The sequence below is a fragment of the Dendrobates tinctorius genome, unplaced genomic scaffold, assembly GCF_039654945.1.
Source record: "Dendrobates tinctorius isolate UK_male_01 unplaced genomic scaffold, ASM3965494v1 ptg000396l, whole genome shotgun sequence".
NCBI lineage: Eukaryota > Metazoa > Chordata > Amphibia > Anura > Dendrobatidae > Dendrobates > Dendrobates tinctorius.
In genome coordinates, this window is record NW_027362062.1 from 5,028,251 (window position 1) to 5,050,204 (window position 21,954).

At 43.7% G+C, this 21,954-nt stretch overlaps 1 protein-coding gene across 3 annotated transcripts in view; it reads right to left on the bottom strand.

Annotated features, from left to right (window-relative positions):
- TNR (tenascin R) overlaps positions 1–21,954 on the bottom strand; it is a 544,894-nt gene that overhangs the window by 153,235 nt on the left and 369,705 nt on the right. The window lies entirely within an intron of this gene.

A 21,954-nucleotide genomic window follows, 5' to 3' on the forward strand; every position in this document is an offset into this window, starting at 1 on the left:
TGGATTTATAGGGTTGATTTAGGTACAACATTTAAATGTAAAACATCTTCTTTAATGTATTTGTGTCATTTTTAACAATATTTTTTTTCCCAAAACCCCCATGCTATTTATATGGCTTCAAAAAGAGCGCGACAAAAGAAAAAAAAAGGCACATAAAGAATGAGTGTGAAGGAAGCCTTAAGATAATGCAGATATTGTACTATGATGTTGGATGGTATTTCTCCTCAATAGTTGGCCAATGTTGACCAAATATATAGACTAACTATCTGTAGTGAACAAGTCCACCATAGAATACTTCTAAAATGGGTCATCTGTCACTGGATAGCCCTCCTATTTACCATACTGTGGCTCTTTAACCAAAGCTCAGATCCAAATATATGTATTAACTTTTTGGACCAATACTAAGGGATATCATATCTTATTTAAAAGATACAAAATATCTTACTAAATCCAATTCTGTGAGTATGAAGTTCATATTAAACTTTGGAAACTTAAAATTTGAATTTTTGGACATAATTGTCTCGGTCGAAAATGTCTATTTGATACCTGGAGCTATAGGAAGCCGAGCGCCACAAATTTGTTACTACATTATCTCAGCTCGAATCCCCATTATGTAAAAAAACAAAACAAAACATGTTTTTCTTTATTTTCAATTCATTTCATTCTAAAGAAGGATTTGTAGGAAATTGTCAATCAAGATAATGGTGGAGAAAACCCTGGTGGACTTATCTAGGCTTGCACAAGATCGATCTTCCTACAGATCGTTCATTCATCAAGTCACCATGGCTTGAGATCGAGCTGAAGGCCATTAATCATAATAAAGTTGTTAGATTCATGCTGCCCGTGATTAGAACAACCTGATTGCAGACAGGTATGCTTTACTCAGAAATACTGCAGGGTGTCAAGAAAAATAATTTGAAGAGCTGGTCATGGACCATAGCGAGAGTCTGATGAGGTCCCCGGATGGCTTGTCCCCACCCTGATCTAGTTGATTGACAGTTCTCTCCAATGTGAGCCAGGCTTTGATTCATAATGCTTGTTTTATGGACAGCATGACTAATGACATCTTTCCTTTAACAGTACAAATGACAATTTTCTCAACTAAGCTCTTTTGCTGCTAGTGATGGGTGAATCGATTCTAAGTTTTAGGAATTTGCTGAAGCCAGCTAATCTGAATAATTTATACCCTGCTTCTTGAAAAATCATCTAAAATTGTACACACTGCAGAAGACTCAAATGATCTTGGGGGCGTCCAGTGAGTTTTCACAAAATTCCCTACAGATATACTGTCATTTGTTATAGCTCAGCCAATCCGGAGGGATTAAAATAGGCTGTATTAAAAGAAAAGCAGGAAATGCAGCAAACATTTTGTGGCAAATCTGGTGTCATGTCGGACACTGTTCACACCAGGGTGTCCGGCAGACAGCGGTAATACCCTATTCCACTACAGTATTGTCATGTCGGACACTGTTCACACCAGGGTGTCCGGCAGACAGCGGTAATACCCTATTCCACTACAGTATGCTCAGGGACTTTGTTGGGTATTCTGTTCCAGTCGGGATAGGGTTAACCAGGTTGTCATGCTGGCTGAGGGCTGGGCCACGCCCTTGGTCTTTAAATAGTCCGTCCTGACTATGGGCGTCGCCGACTATAGCTTTTGCCTAGTGCTAGCAATACCGGTCAGCAGTGGTGGTTTTGGAGCGTCTGATATCTGGTGCAGTATATCTCTCAGTTGTTCTTTCTCCAATCTGTTATATATATATTTGGTTGCCCTTGCACATTATTGTATTCCCTTGTGTATTAACGGTGTGGTGTTTCTTTTACCCCTGTCCATACGTATTTGTGGGGTCTGGTGTCTGGTCCCCTCACTGGGTGGAGGGTGGTGGGTTCAGTTTAGGGCTGGACAGGAGACAGGGACAGGGTGGAGGCCCAGGCAGGCACACCTTCAGTGTAAACCCTGGGTTGAGGGACAGACAGGGTTTTCCCTAGTCTGAGGGACACTGCAGGGGTCCCGGGGTTTTAGCCTAAAGTAACCTAGGCATACCATGACATTATAGTCGGCCCAAATACTAAAGTAAAAAAAAAAAAAAAAAAGTATAGATAGGGAATATAGGGGTTACTTACTATGGATCCTATACTTTCCCTAACCAAGCAGCTGAGGCTCTATCCATACAGGTCACTGAACTTAGGGGGGCGGTCCAGCAACAAGGCCTGTCAGCTCCTGCGGTACCTGCTGAGGCTGCAGCCAGGGCAGCTGAACCCAAGTTTCCCCTTCCTGAACGATTTGCTGGTGATCGTGGTAAGTTCACGGTTTTTCGTGAATCATGCAAATTGTATTTCCGTATGCGTCCACATTCCTCAGGTAATGAGGCTCAATGCGTGGGCTTGGTGATTTCTTTGCTGAGTGGTGATCCACAGGCTTGGGCCCTTTCACTCCCTTCTGACTCACCGGCATTTGAGTCTGTAGATTTTTTTTTCTCTGCTCTGGGTTTGATCTATGACGATCCGGATAGATTAAACTTAGCAGAGTCTAAGATACGCTCACTACTACAGGGTGAGCGACCAGCTGAGGATTACTGCACGGAATTCCGGCACTGGGCGGTGGACACGCAGTGGAATGACCGTGCGCTTAGAAGTCAATTTTTGCATGGGGTTTCTGGAAGGGTTAAACAGACTCTCCTAATGTACGAGACTCCCACCTCTCTGGAGGCTGCGATGGCACTTGTAGTACGCATAGACCGCCGTCTCCGTCAGGGGGCACTGGTTTCGTTGCCTCCGGGAGGTGGGGGAGTTGTAGGTGAGGTTGCCTCGGGTGAATCCGTGGAACCCACGCAGATCGCTGGTATAGCACAGTCACCGAGTAACAAGCCTAAACGTCCTTGGCACAGAAGGCAGGGGGTTTGTTTTTTTTGTGGCAAAGGAGGACATTTTATTAACGCTTGCCCCCTGGTACCTAAGAAGGGCGCGCCGGCGGAAAACTGATAGGCTCAGAGGGTTTGGAGGAGTCTAGTCTGAGCCTTTGTGTATCCTCCGTCATGGTTTCCCAGTGTATGCTCCCTGCTAGGGTAGCACTTGGGGGGCAAATTCTCTCTATTACAGTGTTTGTTGATAGTGGCTCAGCTGCCAATCTCATTGATGAGAAGTTCGCGCATACAGCGGGATTTCCGGTGGAGAAATTGCCGAACCCCATCCGGGTGGTTACCATCAATGCTTCCCCGTTGTCTCAAGGGGAGATCACAGAGTGTGTGTTGGATATACAACTCCACATTGGAGTATTACACTCAGAGCGGGTAACTTGTAAGGTGCTTAGTAACTTACCGGCTCAGATGGTTCTGGGCTTTCCATGGTTGTCAATGCATAATCCTGTTATTGATTGGAAGACCCAGGACATAATTCAGTGGAGCAGGGAGTGTCAGGAGAGGTGCCTGGCTACATGTATTTCCGCTTTGACTCCCAGTATCCCGGAGCCGTTGCTGGACTATGCGGATGTATTTTCTGAGAAAGGTTGTTCAGAACTACCACCGCATCGCCCCTATGACTGTGCTATTAGGTTGAAACCAGGAGCCAAGTTACCTAAAGCTAGAATGTTTAATATCTCAGGTCCCGAGAGGCTAGCTCTCAAGGAGTACATTGCGGATAGTCTGAGCAAGGGTCATATTAGACCTTCCTCTTCTTCTTTGTTAAAAAGAAGGATGGCGGTTTACGCCCGTGTCTGGATTTCAGAGAACTCAACCCGATTACGGTTCGTGATCCTTACCCTATGCCACTTATACCCGATTTGTTCAACCAAGTGGTTGGTGCCAAGTGGTTCTCCAAACTGGACCTCAGGGGGGCGTACAATCTTATAAGAGTCCGTCAGGGGGATGAGTGGAAGACGGCATTCAATACCCCTGAGGGTCACTTTGAGAGTTTGGTAATGCCGTTTGGGTTGACTATGGCACCGGCGGTCTTTCAACATTTCATAAATGATGTCTTCTCTCATTTGTTGGGGAGATTTGTTATAATTTATCTAGACGACATCCTCATTTTCTCTCGCGACCATGATACACATATAGAGCATGTTAGACAGGTCCTGCAGTTGCTCAGAGAGATCAGGCTCTATGTCAAGCTTGAAAACTGTGTGTTTGTCGTACAGGAGCTACCGTTCTTGGGTTATATAATCTCTGCCTCAGGGTTTAAGATGGACACCGCAAAGGTGCAGGCGGTACTACATTGGGATCGGCCTGATAATCTTAAGGCGCTTCAGCGATTTCTTGGCTTCTCCAATTACTATAAGAAATTTATTAAGAATTTCTCTATGATTGCCAAACCACTTACTGACATGACTAAGAAGGGTACCGACTTTTATGACTGGTCTGAGCCTGCGGTACAGGCGTTTGAATTCCTCAAGAATAGTTTTGCCTCAGCGCCCATTCTGGTGCAGCCCGATGTCTCCTTACCATTTGTCGTGGAGGTGGATGCGTCGGAGGTTGGAGTGGGGACTGTACTGTCTCAGGGCCCATCTTGGGCCAAGTTGCATCCGTGTGCCTACTTCTCCAAGAAGCTGTCGCCTGCGGAGCGTAATTATGATATTGGCAACAGGGAATTGTTGGCCATCAAATTGGCATTTGAGGAGTGGCGACACTTCTTGGAGGGGGCTGTTCATCAGATTACTGTGATAACCGACCATAAGAATTTGCTTTATTTAGAATCTGCTAAGCGCCTGTCCTCCAGACAGGCTCGCTGGGCATTATTCTTCACCCGGTTCAACTTCATTGTTACCTATCGACCTGGTTCGAAGAATATTAAGGCAGACGCTTTATCCAGGTGTTTTCCTGGTGGAGAGTTATGTGAAGAGCCGGTGCCTATTCTCCAAAAGGGTGTGGTGGTATCTGCCATCACGACAGAAATTGAGGCAGAGATTGCGGAGGCTCAGGAGGAGGTACCGCCGGGGTTGCCTGCTAATAAATCTTTTGTGCCACTACATCTACGCTCTAGAGTGTTAGGCGAACATCACGACACGGTACTGGCAGGTCATCCAGGGGTTAAGAGCACTCTGGAACTGGTATCGCGTCGTTTTTGGTGGCCTAAAATCCGGCAGGATGTGGCCTCATATGTGTCTGCCTGTACCACGTGCGCACGGGCCAAGACTCCTCGTTCCCGTCCCGCTGGTAGGTTGCAGCCTCTCGGGGTGCCCAGTAAGCCATGGACTGAGATTTCCATGGATTTTATTACTGACTTGCCCGCCTCGGCGGGGAACTCGGTCATTTTGGGAATTGTTGATAGGTTCTCCAAAATGTCACATTTCGTTGCTTTACCATCTTTGCCCAATGCTAAGACTCTTGCTCAGATATTTATTCGCGAGGTGGTCAGACTTCATGGTGTCCCGTCTGACATTGTGTCTGATCGAGGTACGCAGTTTGTGGCAAAGTTTTGGAGAGCTTTTTGTTCTCGCCTTGGGATCAAATTATCTCATTCATCGGCTTTCCACCCTCAGTCGAATGGGCAGACTGAGCGGATGAACCAAAACCTGGAGCAATACTTGCGCTGCTTTGTTTCTGACAATCAGGAAGAGTGGTCAGCGTTTCTTCCTCTGGCAGAATTCGCAATAAACAACCATTGCCAGGAATCGTCTGGGGAATCTCCTTTTTTTTGTGTGTATGGTCAACATCCTCAATTTTGTACCTTGTGTCAGGGGTGCTTGGTTGGCGTCCCTGAGGAGGACCAGTTGGGAGCTCAATTGTCGTCTGTTTGGAGGAGAGTCAAGCAGCGCTTGTTGAAGGTGGGTTCCAGGTACAAACGGGTGGCTGACTGCAGACGTGTGCCAGGTCCGGACCTGTGTGTGGGTGATTGGGTGTGGTTATCTACAAGGAACATCAAGCTCAAGATACCATCACTTAAGTTGGGTCCCAGGTTCATTGGCCCATTTAGGATCTCCGCAGTGATCAACCCCGTGGCATTTCGTTTGGAGTTGCCGGCTGTGTATAAGATTCATAATGTGTTTCACAAAGCATTGCTAAAAAAGGTCGTGGGTTTGGTGGATGGTTCTCCCGGGCCACCACCTCCCGTCTTGGCGGAAGGCGCGTTGGAATTTGAGGTGTCCAAAGTGGTGGACTCTAGGGTTGTGCGTCGCACTCTACAGTACCTGGTCCACTGGCGTGGCTATGGTCCTGAGGAGAGGACATGGGTGCCAGCCTCAGACATTCATGCTGATCGACTGGTTACTATGTTCCATCGGCGCCATCCGGACAAGCCAGGTCCTCGACATGGTGAGGTTCCGGAGGTCCCTCGTAGAAGGCGGGGTACTGTCATGTCGGACACTGTTCACACCAGGGTGTCCGGCAGACAGTGGTAATACCCTATTCCACTACAGTATTGTCATGTCGGACACTGTTCACACCAGGGTGGCCGGCAGACAGCGGTAATACCCTATTCCACTACAGTATGCTCAGGGACTTTGTTGGGTATTCTGTTCCAGTCGGGATAGGGTTAACCAGGTTGTCATGCTGGCTGAGGGCTGGGCCACACCCTTGGTCTTTAAATAGTCCGTCCTGACTATGGGCGTCGCCGACTATAGCTTTTGCCTAGTGCTAGCAATACCGGTCAGCAGTGGTGGTTTTGGAGCGTCTGATATCTGGTGCAGTATATCTCTCAGTAGTTCTTTCTCCTATTTGTTATATATATATATTTGGCTGCCCTTGCACATTATTGTATTCCCTTGTGTATTAACGGTGTGGTGTTTCTTTTACCCCTGTCCATACGTATTTGTGGGGTCTGGTGTCTTGTCCCCTCACTGGGTGGAGGGTGGTGGGTTCAGTTTAGGGCTGGACAGGAGACAGGGACAGGGTGGAGGCCCAGGCAGGCACACCTTCAGTGTAAACCCTGGGTTGAGGGACAGACAGGGTTTTCCCTAGTCTGAGGGACACTGCAGGGGTCCCGGGGTTTTAGCCTAAAGTAACCTAGGCATACCATGACATCTGGATAGTGAGAGGACATCTTTACTCACAACTGAACTATAGAGATAAGGAAAGTAAAAAAACACTGAAGTATTGAAGTAACTGTACAGATAGTGTGTAACGCACAGCAGTGATAGGGAGAGAGTCAGTGTGTTTGCTATACTGTGAGGCAGAGCTGGGAATGGACACATAGCTGACAGCTGATGCTTGCTTGATCAGTGTGATTATTATGCTGCAGCAATTCAATCACACATACTGTATGTATGTTTATGTGCATGTTTGTACAGTATATGTGTGTGTGTGTGGCTCCCCTGAGGGTCCAGTCGCTACAGAGGTACAGCACCTCATCCAGAGGTGTGGTATCCCACCCTCTGGTAAGGAGGGAGCACCACCTAAGACCCCTAATACTTGCACGCAACACACGCTAGTTCAGTCAGGGCATCTGGGTGTACCCTTCGGGAGGATGGCCTCATCCCAGACTGGCTAGGAAAGGGGTTGGGGAATTAGTGGGAAAGGTAGGTAGAAAGGGAGAAGCTTAGGAAGTGGAGTGATTGAGGACAGCCAACCAGTGACAGTGAGGTGACAGTTAGTGTGAGGTAAACGGAAGATTGTTCTGGAAAGGTCCAGTCAGTCAGTGGGTGATGGGACAGTGGAGGTTCAGGACTGACGTGGGGAAAGTAAGGGTCAGCGAGGCACCTTGAATAAGAAGAAAGCTCCTAAGAGAATAGAAGGGGTCCAAGGGGCATGGATAGTGTGAAAGTCAACCGTGGGGCCCGTATCCTGGAAAGGAAGGACCAGGCCACAGTGGGGGAGCCAGCCCCTGAGGTTAGTGGAGAACTACAAGGCTCAGCTAGAAAGCTGGAGGCTGAGCTAACTTTAAGTGCCTCAGCCAAATCCACAAGCATTCCTTAAAAAGGCAGCCGTAGAGATAAAGGACCCAGGGGCCTGACCCACGTCACTCGGCAAGGTCCGAGGCTGCTGGATTGGGGACACTGCTTATGAAGGCGCAGGGCAGGAAAGAAGGGAGAGATCAGCACAGAGAAACGGCCAAGAAAGGAGAACATAAAGAGGAGTCCTAAAAAGGTGTAACCAATCCACCTGAGAGTTTACTGGACCCCTCCCCTGGAGGACACAGTGCCAAGCAGGTCATCATGTGCACAAGAATTGTGAGTAAAAACCCAGAAACTGCACCCAACTGTGTCCATCATGTTATTAACATCTTGCCTGCTTTACACTGCATTCACCATCACCGTCACCGGCTCAACTGCTCTGGGACACAGCTCTGCCTGTGGAGAGCTTCACCATCTCTACTGCCCTAACACCGTCCCAGTGGATCTGCATTGCAGCGTCGGCTACCCTTGCCGAATACCACAGGTGGCGTCACGATTCCTCTTTCCCTTTAGTTATCCTACCATCTTCCCCCTCATTGAACTTCCATCTTCACTGGACGCCCAGGCCCGAGTAACCCCCGGCCCTGCGGGGCGCTCCATATGTATGTATGTACGGTATGTGTATACTATACAGTATGTGTATATAACTATGTGTGTATCTACGGTATATGTGTATGTACAGTACATGTATTTTCAGGGCACTTGGAAGCTTTGGAGTAACTCAAATTGATGGCAAATCGCTACATTATGAATCGAATTTCTGACCCAAGGTTATTAAAGCTGTTGATTTTGAAGTTCAGTAGAACTTCAGAAGTTCTGTAGATTTGTTCATTACTTTTTGCTACAAAGGTATGATGGTATTTAGGTAAGGTAGAAAAGCTAATTTAATGACCATGAACTTAAAAAAAATCTATACATAAATCTTTGATTTCCTAGAAAATCGATATTACCTCAAAAACAGATTATAGATCAAAAAGCACCTAAAATCTCTAATTATGTACAACTCAAAGAGAAGCAAAACTATATTTAAAACAATTTCTTTATTAGGACAATTAAAAAGAAAAATTGATTTTTATTGATAAGGGGTATATTTACCCAACCAGCGCCAGTAGGTTTGACTCATTATGTAATAATGGAGAGTTGAACTAGGTGGTGACTCAAAGCCATTATAACCTTCTACAAAGGTCTTATATCTTAGAAGGTAACATTAAATGGCACTAAAAAATCTATGATAATATCACTAAGTAGACAGTCAAAGGGTAGGTGCTGTTATCTGTAGACTAATTTACATGGTATATCGTCTATAAGGCCAATGACATAAATACGGTAGATCATTTCTTCATACACCCACATTTAAATGTGTAATCAAATAGCCAGATAATGATGATTGCTAGTGTTTTGCATGACTAATTGCAGACAGTTCCTATCAGGAGATATGAGGATTAAGTTCTCTAGGAGGTACAGCAGCACAAATATATATACCAAGTGGAGCGCTGAATAATACCAAATATTTATACTCGTCCTATTTAGTCAGCTGTCCCTGCCCTACACAAAGGTTGGAACTCTGATGTTTGAAAGACAATGGTGAGAATGCTCAACATAGGCTCATCCTTAAAGGGGTTGTTCTAAGAACAAGGTAGATTTTAATCAATCGATCTTTTAATAATAATAAATTTCACAATAGATTGTGTTAAAAAATGTTCCTATGCTGAGATAATATTGTAAGTGTACTCCTGCTGTGTACTGTGCAATAGCTGTGTCTGACCAGGCATAGTTGCTTCAGTTCATGGTCGGCATATACCACAGCTCCAGGCCAGGGAAGGAAGCATAAGTCACTTATGAAATGTGAGTATACAGGGAAAACAAGAGGGGCTCACAGCTCCTGCTATCTGAGATAACTCATTTCCCTGCCTGTTTTATCACAGGAGTGATAAAGCAAGGAAATGTTGGATACCGTTGGATGAACATGTAGGTAGGCTGCACTACTGGAGTTAATCAATTCTTCAGAAATGATGATAAAGTTTTTTTTATTCACCGTGTGTTTCAGTGCAGTACCAGTGTCTTTATCAAATGAGAAAACCAAGCTACATTTGGTTTCTTCATTTGATGAAGACATCGGTACGGCGTTTAAATGCATTGTGAATAAAAAACCCTTTTCTCATAATCTGATCTGAAGATTTGATTTACTCCAGCAGCACAGCCCACCTACTGTATGTGTTAAACCAACTGGATGCAATCTCTCCTGTAACCAGCACTTTCCTACTCTTCCTACATAGGTTATCACCCTATTGTGAGCTCTGTTTCCCACTTCAAGATTTACACAAACCAAAGAAATGTGTTACCTCAGACAGGGAGATTGTTATGATAGTGTTGCAACTCCCTCGGGAAAATAGGCAACATACTAAAAACTGCAACTGACCCTGCTACTTCCTGTACAGCTAGAGATCTTGACCTGCAGTACCTAGTAGCTCTGATGCTACAATTGCTCTAACCACAAGCTAAATGATGGCAACTCGGACCTATGCTATCTGAAAGGCCATCAAGCTCTTCACGTTCCTCCTAAAGAACCAGAGGGCAGAGTAGAGTGCAAATTACCTACAGAAGGGAAAGTGTGCTTAAATAGAAAGAGATCCCAGAGTAAAGTAAAATAAACCATGAAATACAAAATAAAGGATTAAGTTTGTACTGTTAGACAATATACCACCTACTTTCTAAAAAGAAACAGAAGAAAGGTGCAGGGTTAAGAACAAACTGCAGAGAAAGCAACCCTAGCTGATCTTTCACAGACTGGCTTAAACTACAGCAGTATGACTGGATATTCAAATGAGACTATCACCAGCAGGTAATACCAGCAAGGGGAAAGTATATAAAGTCGTACCCGAAAGGTGACACACATATTACCTTGAAAAGACTAAAGCAAGGATAACAGAAACTAAACACCTGGAGAAACGATTTGTCTGCTGTGGCATGGCAGACAGAGAAGCCAACCACAAAGCACAAGCTCGTGTATATTAGTATACATGTATTAAATATAACAGTCCAATAAACAAGGTTCAAAAGAAGGGAAGAAGCTGGTAATAAAAATATATAACTGTTGACACCCTGAAGAGATAAATTATTCTTATAAACCTCCACAATACAAAAAAACAGATAATAAACAATTATACCTCCATGCTTTGGAAAATAACTTTCCATATGATATTTTAAAAAATTACAAAAAGTATAAACACTGGTTCCTTGAGGTCTTATTCACACAAATGTATTTCCTGTCCGTGAAAAAAGTAGACCAATGGACCATGTTATTCAATGGGGCAGTGCAGATAACCGATTTGTTTCACTGACCGAATCTGGGTGTGAATAAAATTGCAACATGCACTAGCTTCTTCCGTAAATCGGATGAGACTCGCCCATTCAAGTTTATGGGTGCGCAAGTAGTTAGTAGTTAGAAAACTGATACTCATCTGCCCGACATGTTTTCCTCCTCATTTGTGGTCCTGTGAGTACTTTATTAAGGCATACAAAGGGCCAGAAGACCATCTGTTTGTGATAATCTCAAGCTTGGAGGTTCAGCTGCATGACTCCATGAGATGCACAGTCGGGCATTCTATACCAATTCCGACACATGAACCAAACCTACTGATGTTGGTGGGTTGAAAAGACCCCTTATTGTTTGTTACAATTTTCTTTTTAATTCTCCTAACAAAGGAATTGTTTTACACATAGGTTCCTGCAAACTGAACCATGACTTGAAGGACATGTTGGTCATCTATTCCCCAACACTCTGCTGCAGTATCTCTGCACAGAACTAGCGCATGTATCTTGCAGACATCTCTCTACTATAGACACCTTCTAGTCTTTTTTCCCCTGGGTTTTCAGTAATCAAGGTTTTGAAACCCTATGCAGGGAGATGCAGATAAACTGGACTTGTACGTTGTAAAAGGTTATCTCTGCTCTGAACATGATGCAATGTCTCTATGGGGTAGGCTGTCAGGAGTTCTATGCATTGCAGGTGTATCTGGATCTCATGTCCTCCAAGACATGGAGACATGAGAGCAAATATTCCCTTGACCTTCCTGAACAAAGGAGGACTGTTAGGACTAGGAGGGGAGCCCACTTTATCCTCTCCCCTAGATGATGATGACCAATAATATGATGTGGTTATACCATTGGTTAAAGCACAGGAGGGAATTGTGATGTCCATGTCATTCAGGCAGAACTTGTAAGCTCCAACATATTCACCTGCCCGGGTTAATGTCACGGTATGGCGCCATGAACAGAACATTCACATCTGCATTGTTGGTTTGGAAGCTGGAGGACACAAGTTGAAAACCCCTGATCATTCTAACAAGTGAATGCGTCAACCTTTTTCTTTTAAACCATCTCTGACTGAAGAAAGAAGCACTGCGTGAAAACGGAGGCAAAGTGTTTCCATTCTTTGATGATCAGAGGCAAGGATAGAAATGACTGCTTCTGTCAATTTTCTGAAAGATTGCTTGAAAATCCCAGTACCAAAGTCTTTTAGCTGTAAAACTCGGACAAAACACCATGGACAATTGCAGAGCTTTTTTGCTTTATATCCATTCTTCACGGGAAGCCCCCACCTATTCCTGTCCTGCTTTGAGACTGTGAATCCCATGAGTAATTTAAGGCAATATGTCACTCAGGTTTATAAGCCTATTTACGTTTAAACATAGACATTTGTATGGAGAAAATCTACAATTGATGTCAGTTAGGTTCAAAGCTATGTATTTGGTCCTCATACTATTGCCTTAAAGGGTTATTCTCAGCAGCAAAGGTATTCACCTATCCGAAGATAAGAATATCTGTGGAGGTCTGACTTTTGGGACCCTCCCTGATCCCGAGCTCTGATTGAAGCTTTATGGGACTGTAGACCTGCATGTGGGTATTTCAAAACACCAATCTTGGGCTTCATGGTGTGTAATCTAAATAATTTAAAGGCGGGCTCTACAGCAATTCTGACATGAAATTTCAAAGTAAGTATACCGGCCTCATCAGGTCTTTGAGATCTGTTTAAAGTGGATCTATCAACAGATTTCACAATAAGAATTGTATGCACTATCAAATAGGTAACCTAGACCTGATGAGTCCTATGTATTTACTTTTAAGATCTCGTCAGAATGGTTTTATAATTTGGATAATAGGATGAACATATTTGTCCAGCTAAAGCGTGAAATAGTTTAATATCTATAAAGCGCTTTGGAATATGGTGGGACTACATGAGTTAAAGTGTATTCAAAGTGCGACCATCCTGTGTTACTGATTGCCGCAGCTTTTACTGAGCAGTGCGAGATCTCAACAGCAAGTAGGATAACTGAGGAACTGTTAATTAGGATAGGAGAGTGGATAGAGCGTTAAACTTTCATGAAGGTTCGATCACTGGCTCGCTCTTGTTATCTGCACCTCAAAACATTTCTAGAATTCGACCTTTTCTTACTTTCGACTCTTTAAAAACTCTTACTGTTTCTCTTATTCATTCTCGTCTGGACTATTGTAACACTCTACTAATAGGCCTCCCTCTTTCCAAAATTCTCCACCCTCCAATCTGTCTTGAATGCTGCAGCCAGGATCATATTCCTCACCAATCATTACACCGATGTCTCTACCCATTGCCAGTCATTACACTGGCTACCCATCCACTCCAGAATCAAGTACAAACTTATTACCCTCACCCACAAATCACTCCATGGCTCAGCACCACCCTACATCTCCTCCCTCATTTCAGTCTACCACCCTACCCGCGCCCTCCATTCTGCTTATGACCTGAGGATAGCATCCTCAATAATCAGAACCTCCCACTCCTGTCTCCAAGACTTTTAACGTGCTGCACCAATTCTTTGGAATGCACTATCCAGGTTGATACGATTAATCCCCAATACCCACAGTTTTAAGTTTGCTCTAAAAACGCATTTGTTCAGACTGGCCTACCACCTCAACGCATTAACCTAGCTATCCCTGTGTGGCCCATTAAAAATTTTTTTTACCAGAATCAGGTTCTTCACATCATGTTCTCACATGCTTTATGCATATATATATGTTGGCGCTATAGAAATAAAATTATCATTATTATTATTATGAAGGATTCAAACATGGATTTACAACATCCATACACCAGTTACATAAGGTTTAACCAATCTACAGGGTGGCCCATGCCCATTTTATTTAGGTGTATCCATATAAATGGCCCACCCTGTATTTAATAACGTATCTAGTTTGTACTGTTTGTTTACGTTATAGTCAAAATTGCTCAACAACAGTGATTGTAGCATGATCAGTTAATATTATAAGATTAGGTTATTAGAGGATATCCATACTACTACTGAAAACAGACTATAATAGACAGATCATCATAATTGAAGCCATGAAAAAGGGAAAAAGAATGATACGAAGTCCATAGGACACCTGTATACAATGGTACGAATGTAGATCTGAAACACGCGTTGAGGCGGACTCACGTGTAGCTGAACTTCCCTCTTAGTGGTGTCTCTATTAATGTATAGTACCATTGTATACAGGTGTCCTATTAAGTCCTATGAAGCCTAAACCTGTACTATTGGCTATGATGTCAAGGCCACCTGCTGGCTTGATGTACTAACACCCAGTCACTTGGTGTTTATAGAGGAAATGGATATATTAATAGAATATTATGAATACTAGTTGCCACTGGGCCATTTTCTATCTATATATATAGTTTTTATTTCAGCTCTTCCTCTGTGTGTCCGATGCACTTTTTTGCTTCCCTTGCCTGTATAAGTATATCTAATATATAAAGCTCAAAGTGTGTATGTGTGTATGTGTGTGTATGTATGTATGTGTGTGTGTATGTATGTGTGTATGTCTGGGATAGGCATCCGCACCGTCGCAGCTACAGCCACAAAATTTGGCACAGTCACACGTCTGGACCCCGAGAACGTCCTAAGCTACGTTTTGAGGCGAAATTTTAACCCCGCGCGTTCCAATTCACCAAACAATTTTGCCCCTATCTACATACTGGGGAAACAGTGTGTGCGTATCAAGCCCCGCCCCTCATTATGATGTCACAATGGTTGCCATGGTGACACTGATTCATCATAAGTTGCAAACCCCGCCGCTCATTATGATGTCATAATGGTTGACTATGGGATGGAGGATGTGTGATGGGTATATGGGCACTGGACTATGGGATGGAGGATATGTATGATGGGTATATGGGCACTGGACTATGGGATGGAGAATATGTATGATGGGTATATAGGCATGGGACTATGAGATGAAGGATGTGTGATGGGTAAATGGGCACTCGACTATGGGATGGCGAATATGTATGATGGGTATATGGGCATGGGACTATGGGATGGAGGATGTGTGATGGGTATATGGGCACGGGACTATGGAATGGCGGATATGTATATGGGCACAGGACTATGGGATGGAGGATGTGTGATGGGTATATGGGCACTTGACTATGGGATGGAGGACATGTTTGACGGGTATATGGGCATGGGACTATGAGATGAAGGATGTGTGATGGGTATATGGGCACTCGACTATGGGATGGTGAATATGTATGATGGGTATATGGGCACGGGACTATGGGATGGAGGATATGTATGATGGGTATATGGGCACTCGACTATGGGATGGAGGATGTGTGATGGGTATATGGGCACGGGACTATGGAATGGCGGATATGTATATGGGCACAGGACTATGGGATGGAGGATGTGTGATGGGTATATGGGCACTTGACTATGGGATGGAGGACATGTTTGACGGGTATATGGGCATGGGACTATGAGATGAAGGATGTGTGATGGGTATATGGGCACTCGACTATGGGATGGTGAATATGTATGATGGGTATATGGGCACGGGACTATGGGATGGAGGATATGTATGATGGGTATATGGGTACTCGACTATGGGATGGAGGATGTGTGATGGGTATATGGGCACGGGACTATGGAATGGCGGATATGTATATGGGCACAGGACTATGGGATGGAGGATGTGTGATGGGTATATGGGCACTTGACTATGGGATGGAGGACATGTTTGATGGGTATATGGGCATGGGACTATGAGATGAAGGATGTGTGATGGGTATATGGGCACTCGACTATGGGATGGTGAATATGTATGATGGGTATATGGGCACGGAACTATGGGATGGAGGATATGTATGATGGGTATATGGGCACGGGACTATGGGATGGAGGATAATTATAATTTGCTATTACTAACCACAGTTAGTTACTATGCCCGGGCAGCGCCGGGCTCTTCAGCTAGTGTCTTAATAAAGTGATTACATTTTTTGTATTATACTCTGGACTTCGCATTGTTCTTTTAACTATTTTAACAGCTTTGTATTATGAAGTCTGGCGATATAGACAACCTTGCAATTTGTATTTTCAATGTAAATATACCAGTTGCATCAGGTTTAATCAATCTGTTTAATAGTGTATGCAGTTTATAGAGTTTTCTACTATGAAGTCTGGTGATATATCCAATTTAATCTTATGTTGCGGTATTTTTGATTGCATAAACCCATGTAATACTGCATTTCAATGAATGTTTATTTTTTTTATTGCACTTCAGATTTGCAAATGTTTAAATGAAAATTACTGTGCAGTGGAATAATGTTGTTTGATACTGCCTGTAGGTATAAATTATGAATGGTCCATTTACTTTTACATAAGGCACATCACTGCATGAACTCAGTAGGGGAAGCCAAATTATGGCTGAGTCAATTCTTAATAATAGTGACAGAGTTGAAGCATAGAGAGCTAAAGTGGCTCCATCTAAATTTCTTATCTTCTGCATAAAAAAAGCTTTTTGAAAGAAAACATTCAAAGAAAATTTACACAGAATTGCAAATATAAGGCTACTTTCACACTTGCGTTTTTTTGCTGCGTGTTTATTACGCACACAAACGCATGAAAAAACGCATCATGCGTATGTGTGCGTTTTTTGCAGGTTTTGGTGCGTTTTAAAAAAAAAATGCATGCTTTTTTTGCGCATGCGTGTGCATTACAATGCGCATGTATGGGCACTCATAGACTATAATGGGTGTTTTGCTGTAAAAAAAACGCATTGCGTGCACATGCGTTTTTTTTGGGCAAGTCGGACGCACAAAAAATGCAACAGGATGCATTTTGTGCGCCCGAGCGCACATTACAAAAAAACGCATGCGCATACAAACGCGTACAAACGCATGTGTATGCGCACCTATGCGCACCCCTGTTAAAGCATAGGGGAAAAACCGCATGCGTTTTTTTGCGCTAAAAAACAGCGCAAAAAAACGCAAGTGTGAAACCAGCCTAAGCAAATCATTGTAACATAGGCATAAGAATCATTGAATATAAAAACTGCAGTATACACTAATGTCCTAGGCGTGTCATAATACTATAAAAAACAATATTTGCAAATAGTTTCTGTAATGACTGACGCAAAATCTTTTTTAATTTTGTTAATTATAATTGGTCAGAATGCCTTCTTCAGAAAATACAGAATAAAATTGAAATGCTTTGATGGCATAAGGTGCTTAAAAGGCTATTTGTAAATATTTTAGCCATTTTCTTACAAATAGTTGTAGGTTTATGGTTATGATTGGAGACCGCTATGGGGGTAAACACTGTACCATGGAGTAATTTTTTTTGCAAAAAGTGTGCAAAAAACGTGTCTTATACCTATGCAAAGATTCTCGGATGTATTCTTTCTAATCCCACTGTATTCTAACAATAGGCAGTAGTACTCTAAGGCCGGGGTCACACTGGCGAGGAATACGGGAGAGTGAGAGGCGCAAAAAGCACGCATTAGACACGGACCAATGATTCTCTATGGGGTCACTCGCACCAGGCGTATATTTCTCCTCAGTATCCTACGCTCCATGCCACTCGCAGCATGCTGCGATTGTCAGCGTACTACGCCCGTAATACGCCAATGCAAGTCTATGGGTGCGCAAAAAATACGGATTACACACGGACCACACATGTGACTTGCGAGAAATACGCACCCGGTGTCTTTTAGCAAAGCCGGCAATTCAGTGCTCTATACAGTAAATTCACACTGACAGTTTTAATAAAGAAATGAAAGAATAGATATACACACATAGAATACATATATATATATGCATTCTATGTGTCTATATCTATTCTTTCATTTCTTTATTAAAACTGTCATAGGGCTCCATTATATGTCCATTTTGCAAGCCTGCGAGAAAATTTCTCCATACGGATGCCATACGGATTACATACGGATGCTGACATGCGCAAAATACGCGACCACACCTTCATTACGGATGACATACGGAGCACTGTTTAGGGGTCTGTCATCCGTATTACGCATGTAAAATACTGACCGCATTTTGCGCAGGTTAGTGTGACTCCAGCCTAACATGACAGGAGAGAGAGAGAGAGAGAGAGAGAGAGAGAGAATTTTTTTTTTTTGTGTCCGGCACCCAGAAAGAATTTCGGGTTAAATGAGTGTCTGGAGGATCCGCCAGAGAAAAAAACGTTACAAGCTCCGTTTTGAAATCTATGAGGATGGTGACGGACAGCAATTTTTGGCGGATCCTCAAAAAAATGGATGCAACGGACGGCAATCCGTCACAATCCGCCATTAATGCAAGTCAATGGGGAAAAAAACGGATCCTCAAAAAAAATTTGAGGATCCGTTTTTTTCAAAACCTGGCGGATTGTGACTGATTGTAAAAAACGGAAGTGTGAAAGAGGCCTAAGGTAAATAACGGGTAAGAGCGTGCGTCACTTAGTTACCCGCTGTGTACCTTAGATACCTGCGTGGTCGCGCTAGGACGCTGGTGTCTAAGGTAAACAGGGGTAACTAAGTGCCGCACGCTCTTAGTTACCCGATATTTACCTTAGATACCAGCGTCCTCGCTGGTCCTGAACACTGGTGAAGCTGCCTGTTTGGCAGCTCACCAGCGGTCATGTAGCGAGGCACCAGCGATCCTGACAAGGTCGTATCATTGTCAGGATCGCCGTTGCATCATTAGTGTGACGGGGCCTTTAGTCTTGAATTCAAATCCACAGAAGGATATAATTTGCTTTTCTCATCCAGTAGGTGTCATGCGAATTTTTCAAAAATTTTCTCTAGTACATTATAAAAAACACCATATTCTAAATAAATATACTGATGATAAGTGAGTGTGTTCGTTACTTGAGTTTTCCGAGCATGCTCGGGTGTGTTTTCAAGAGTATCTTGGGCGTGCTCATAAATTATGTTTCTGTCTCCGCAGCGGCATGATTTGCGGCTGCTAGACAGCCTGAATACATGTGGGATGCAATCCCTGCATGTGTTCATGTTATCTAGCAGCCGCAAATCATGCCGCTGCAGAGACACAAACATAATTTATGAGCACGCCCAAGATACTTGGAGAACATCCCAGCCTGCTCGGAAAACTCGAGTAACGAGCACACTCGCTCATCACTAGTGCACACTCCTAACATATGTCTGTTGGTATATCTGACAACCTAATCAGTGGGAAAAAACAATTCTGGATTAAGTCCAAAAACTAATAAAATACTATTTTGTTCAGTGCTGAAGTAATACCAGTGACGTCAATGAATGATATAGTCTATCTTATGTGACACTGACAAGGTCACCAGCTGTAACTGTGTTACAAAGTGGCAGTATGCTCAGGGTATCAACACTATCTTCAAATGGACCTAAAATAATAAAGATTGACCTACAACTCCATTATAGCAGGACAACACTGCTGCAAAAAAACTGGATGTGATCTAAGTTACTAATCAAGGTACTGATACTTAACTAGGATGCACGCTCTTCACAGCCATTAGTCCAAAAGAGAATAAAAATTGATTACTCCTACAAAAGCCAATCTATCAAGCCATATGAATGCAAGTTACTCATATTAGTCATCAATGATGTGGGATGAGTGCACATAAGGTCTCACTTTGATACCCCCTTAAGAGTGTGTCACCTTCCATTGGGTTTTTTCAAAAAATCAGTGGTGTTCCTAACGTAAGAGTGGAGGGACAACACTATTTCTAGGAACCCCATCAATGTGAATCCCCACATTCTGTGTCAAGCTGTTGTGTCCTGACACAACTTTCTAAGGCGTTAACTCTTTGTGAATTTAGGGAGTCCATAAGAGGTCACTATAGTCAGATGTTTGGGGTTCAGAAATGTTTCTTCCTGTTTATCACTTTATAATTGATCACTAAAAATAATTATTAGTCATCTATAGAGTTGAGCGAAACGGGTCGAAAAATTTCAAAAGTAGCCGACTTTTGGCAAAGTCGGGTTTCATGAAACGAAACCCGACCCTAGGATGAGGTCGGCCACGAGGTCGGCGACTTACGCGCCAAAGTCGCGTTTCAAAAGTTTGTTTTGCGCTCTTTTTCAGCCAATCAGGATCCACGGACACTGTGGGCAACGTGATGACATAGGCACGGGTCACCACCATCTTTCAGAAGGGCATGCAAGTGATTGGCTTGCTTTGGGGGGGCGTCACAGGGGGTATAAAAGGGCGTGCACGCCGACCGCCATGTTACTCATGCTGATCTCAGAATAGGGAGAGCTGCTGCTGCTGCTGATTTTGTAGGGAGAGCGTTAGGCAGGGAAGAAGACACCAAAAACTGCTTCTGCTGCTAGCGATTTTGCCTGTACAACACACCAGTCACTGTGTGTGCAGTGCAAGGGGAGGCTATATAGTGGTGTATCAGTGGTGTTGGTTGTTGGGCTGCCTTCTAAGGCTTCCTGACATTCCTGCATTGCTGTTTACCCACTGCTCCGCAAACTGCTTTTTTAAAAGCAATCCCAATTTTTTTTTTTGTCCTGCTGAGAAGAAAAAAAAACTGCTTCTGCTGCTAGCGATTTTGCCTGTACAACACACCAGTCACTGTGTGTGCAGTGCAAGGGGAGGCTATATAGTGGTGTATCAGTGGTGGTTGTTGGGCTGCCTTCTAAGGCTTCCTGACATTCCTGCATTGCTGTTTACCCACTGCTCCGCAAACTGCTTTTTTAAAAGCAATCCCAATTTTTATTTTTTTTCCTGCTGAGAAGAAAAAAAAACTGCTTCTGCTGCTAGCGATTTTGCCTGTACAACACATCAGTCACTGTGTGTGCAGTGCAAGGGGAGGCTATATAGTGGTGTATCAGTGGTGTTGGTTGTTGGGCTGCCTTCTAAGGCTTCCTGACATTCCTGCATTGCTGATTACCCACTGCTCCGCAAACTGCTTTTTTAAAAGCAATCCCAATTTTTTTTTTTGTCCTGCTGAGAAGAAAAAAAAACTGCTTCTGCTGCTAGCGATTTTGCCTGTACAACACATCAGTCACTGTGTGTGCAGTGCAAGGGGAGGCTATATAGTGGTGTATCTGTGGTGTTGGTTGTTGGGCTGCCTTCTAAGGCTTCTTGACATTCCTGCATTGCTGTTTACCCACTGCTCCGCAAACTGCTTTTTTAAAAGCAATCCCAATTTTTTTTTTTGTCCTGCTGAGGTACTGAGCGTGCATTTTTTCACACCATACAGCGGTGAACGCTCCTCACACAGTACCGTGTAATGGCTGTTATCACAGCCACAGTGAAGCTATCAGTGTGTCACTCTGTGAGAATAAAACGAGGACATGTTCCGTTCTTACAGACCTGCACTCTAGGGAGATTCCTATTCTGCCCAATTCTACATACACCTTGTAGTTTGTGATACACTAGCCAATTTCTGCCTGTAACATAGCGCTGTGATATTCAGTGGGCCTCACACAATCCATAAGTGTCCAGTGTCCAAAAGTGTGTGCAGAAATTCAAAATCTCCCTTATCCTCTAGTCACTTTGGTCACAGCTGTGCCATCGAGCCTGTGACAGAGCACCTAGATATTCAGTGGGCCTCACACAATCCATAAGTGTCCAGTGTCCACAAGTGTGTGCAGAAATTCAAAATCTCCCTTATCCTCTAGTCACTTTGGTCACAGCTGTGCCATCGAGCCTGTGACAGAGCGCTCAGATATTTAGTGGGCCTCACACAATCCAAAAGTGTCCAGTGTCCACAAGTGTCTGCAGAAATTCAAAATCTCACTTATCCTCTAGTCATTTTGGTCACAGCTGTGCCATCGAGCCTGTGACAGAGCGCTCAGATATTCAGTGGGCCTCACAC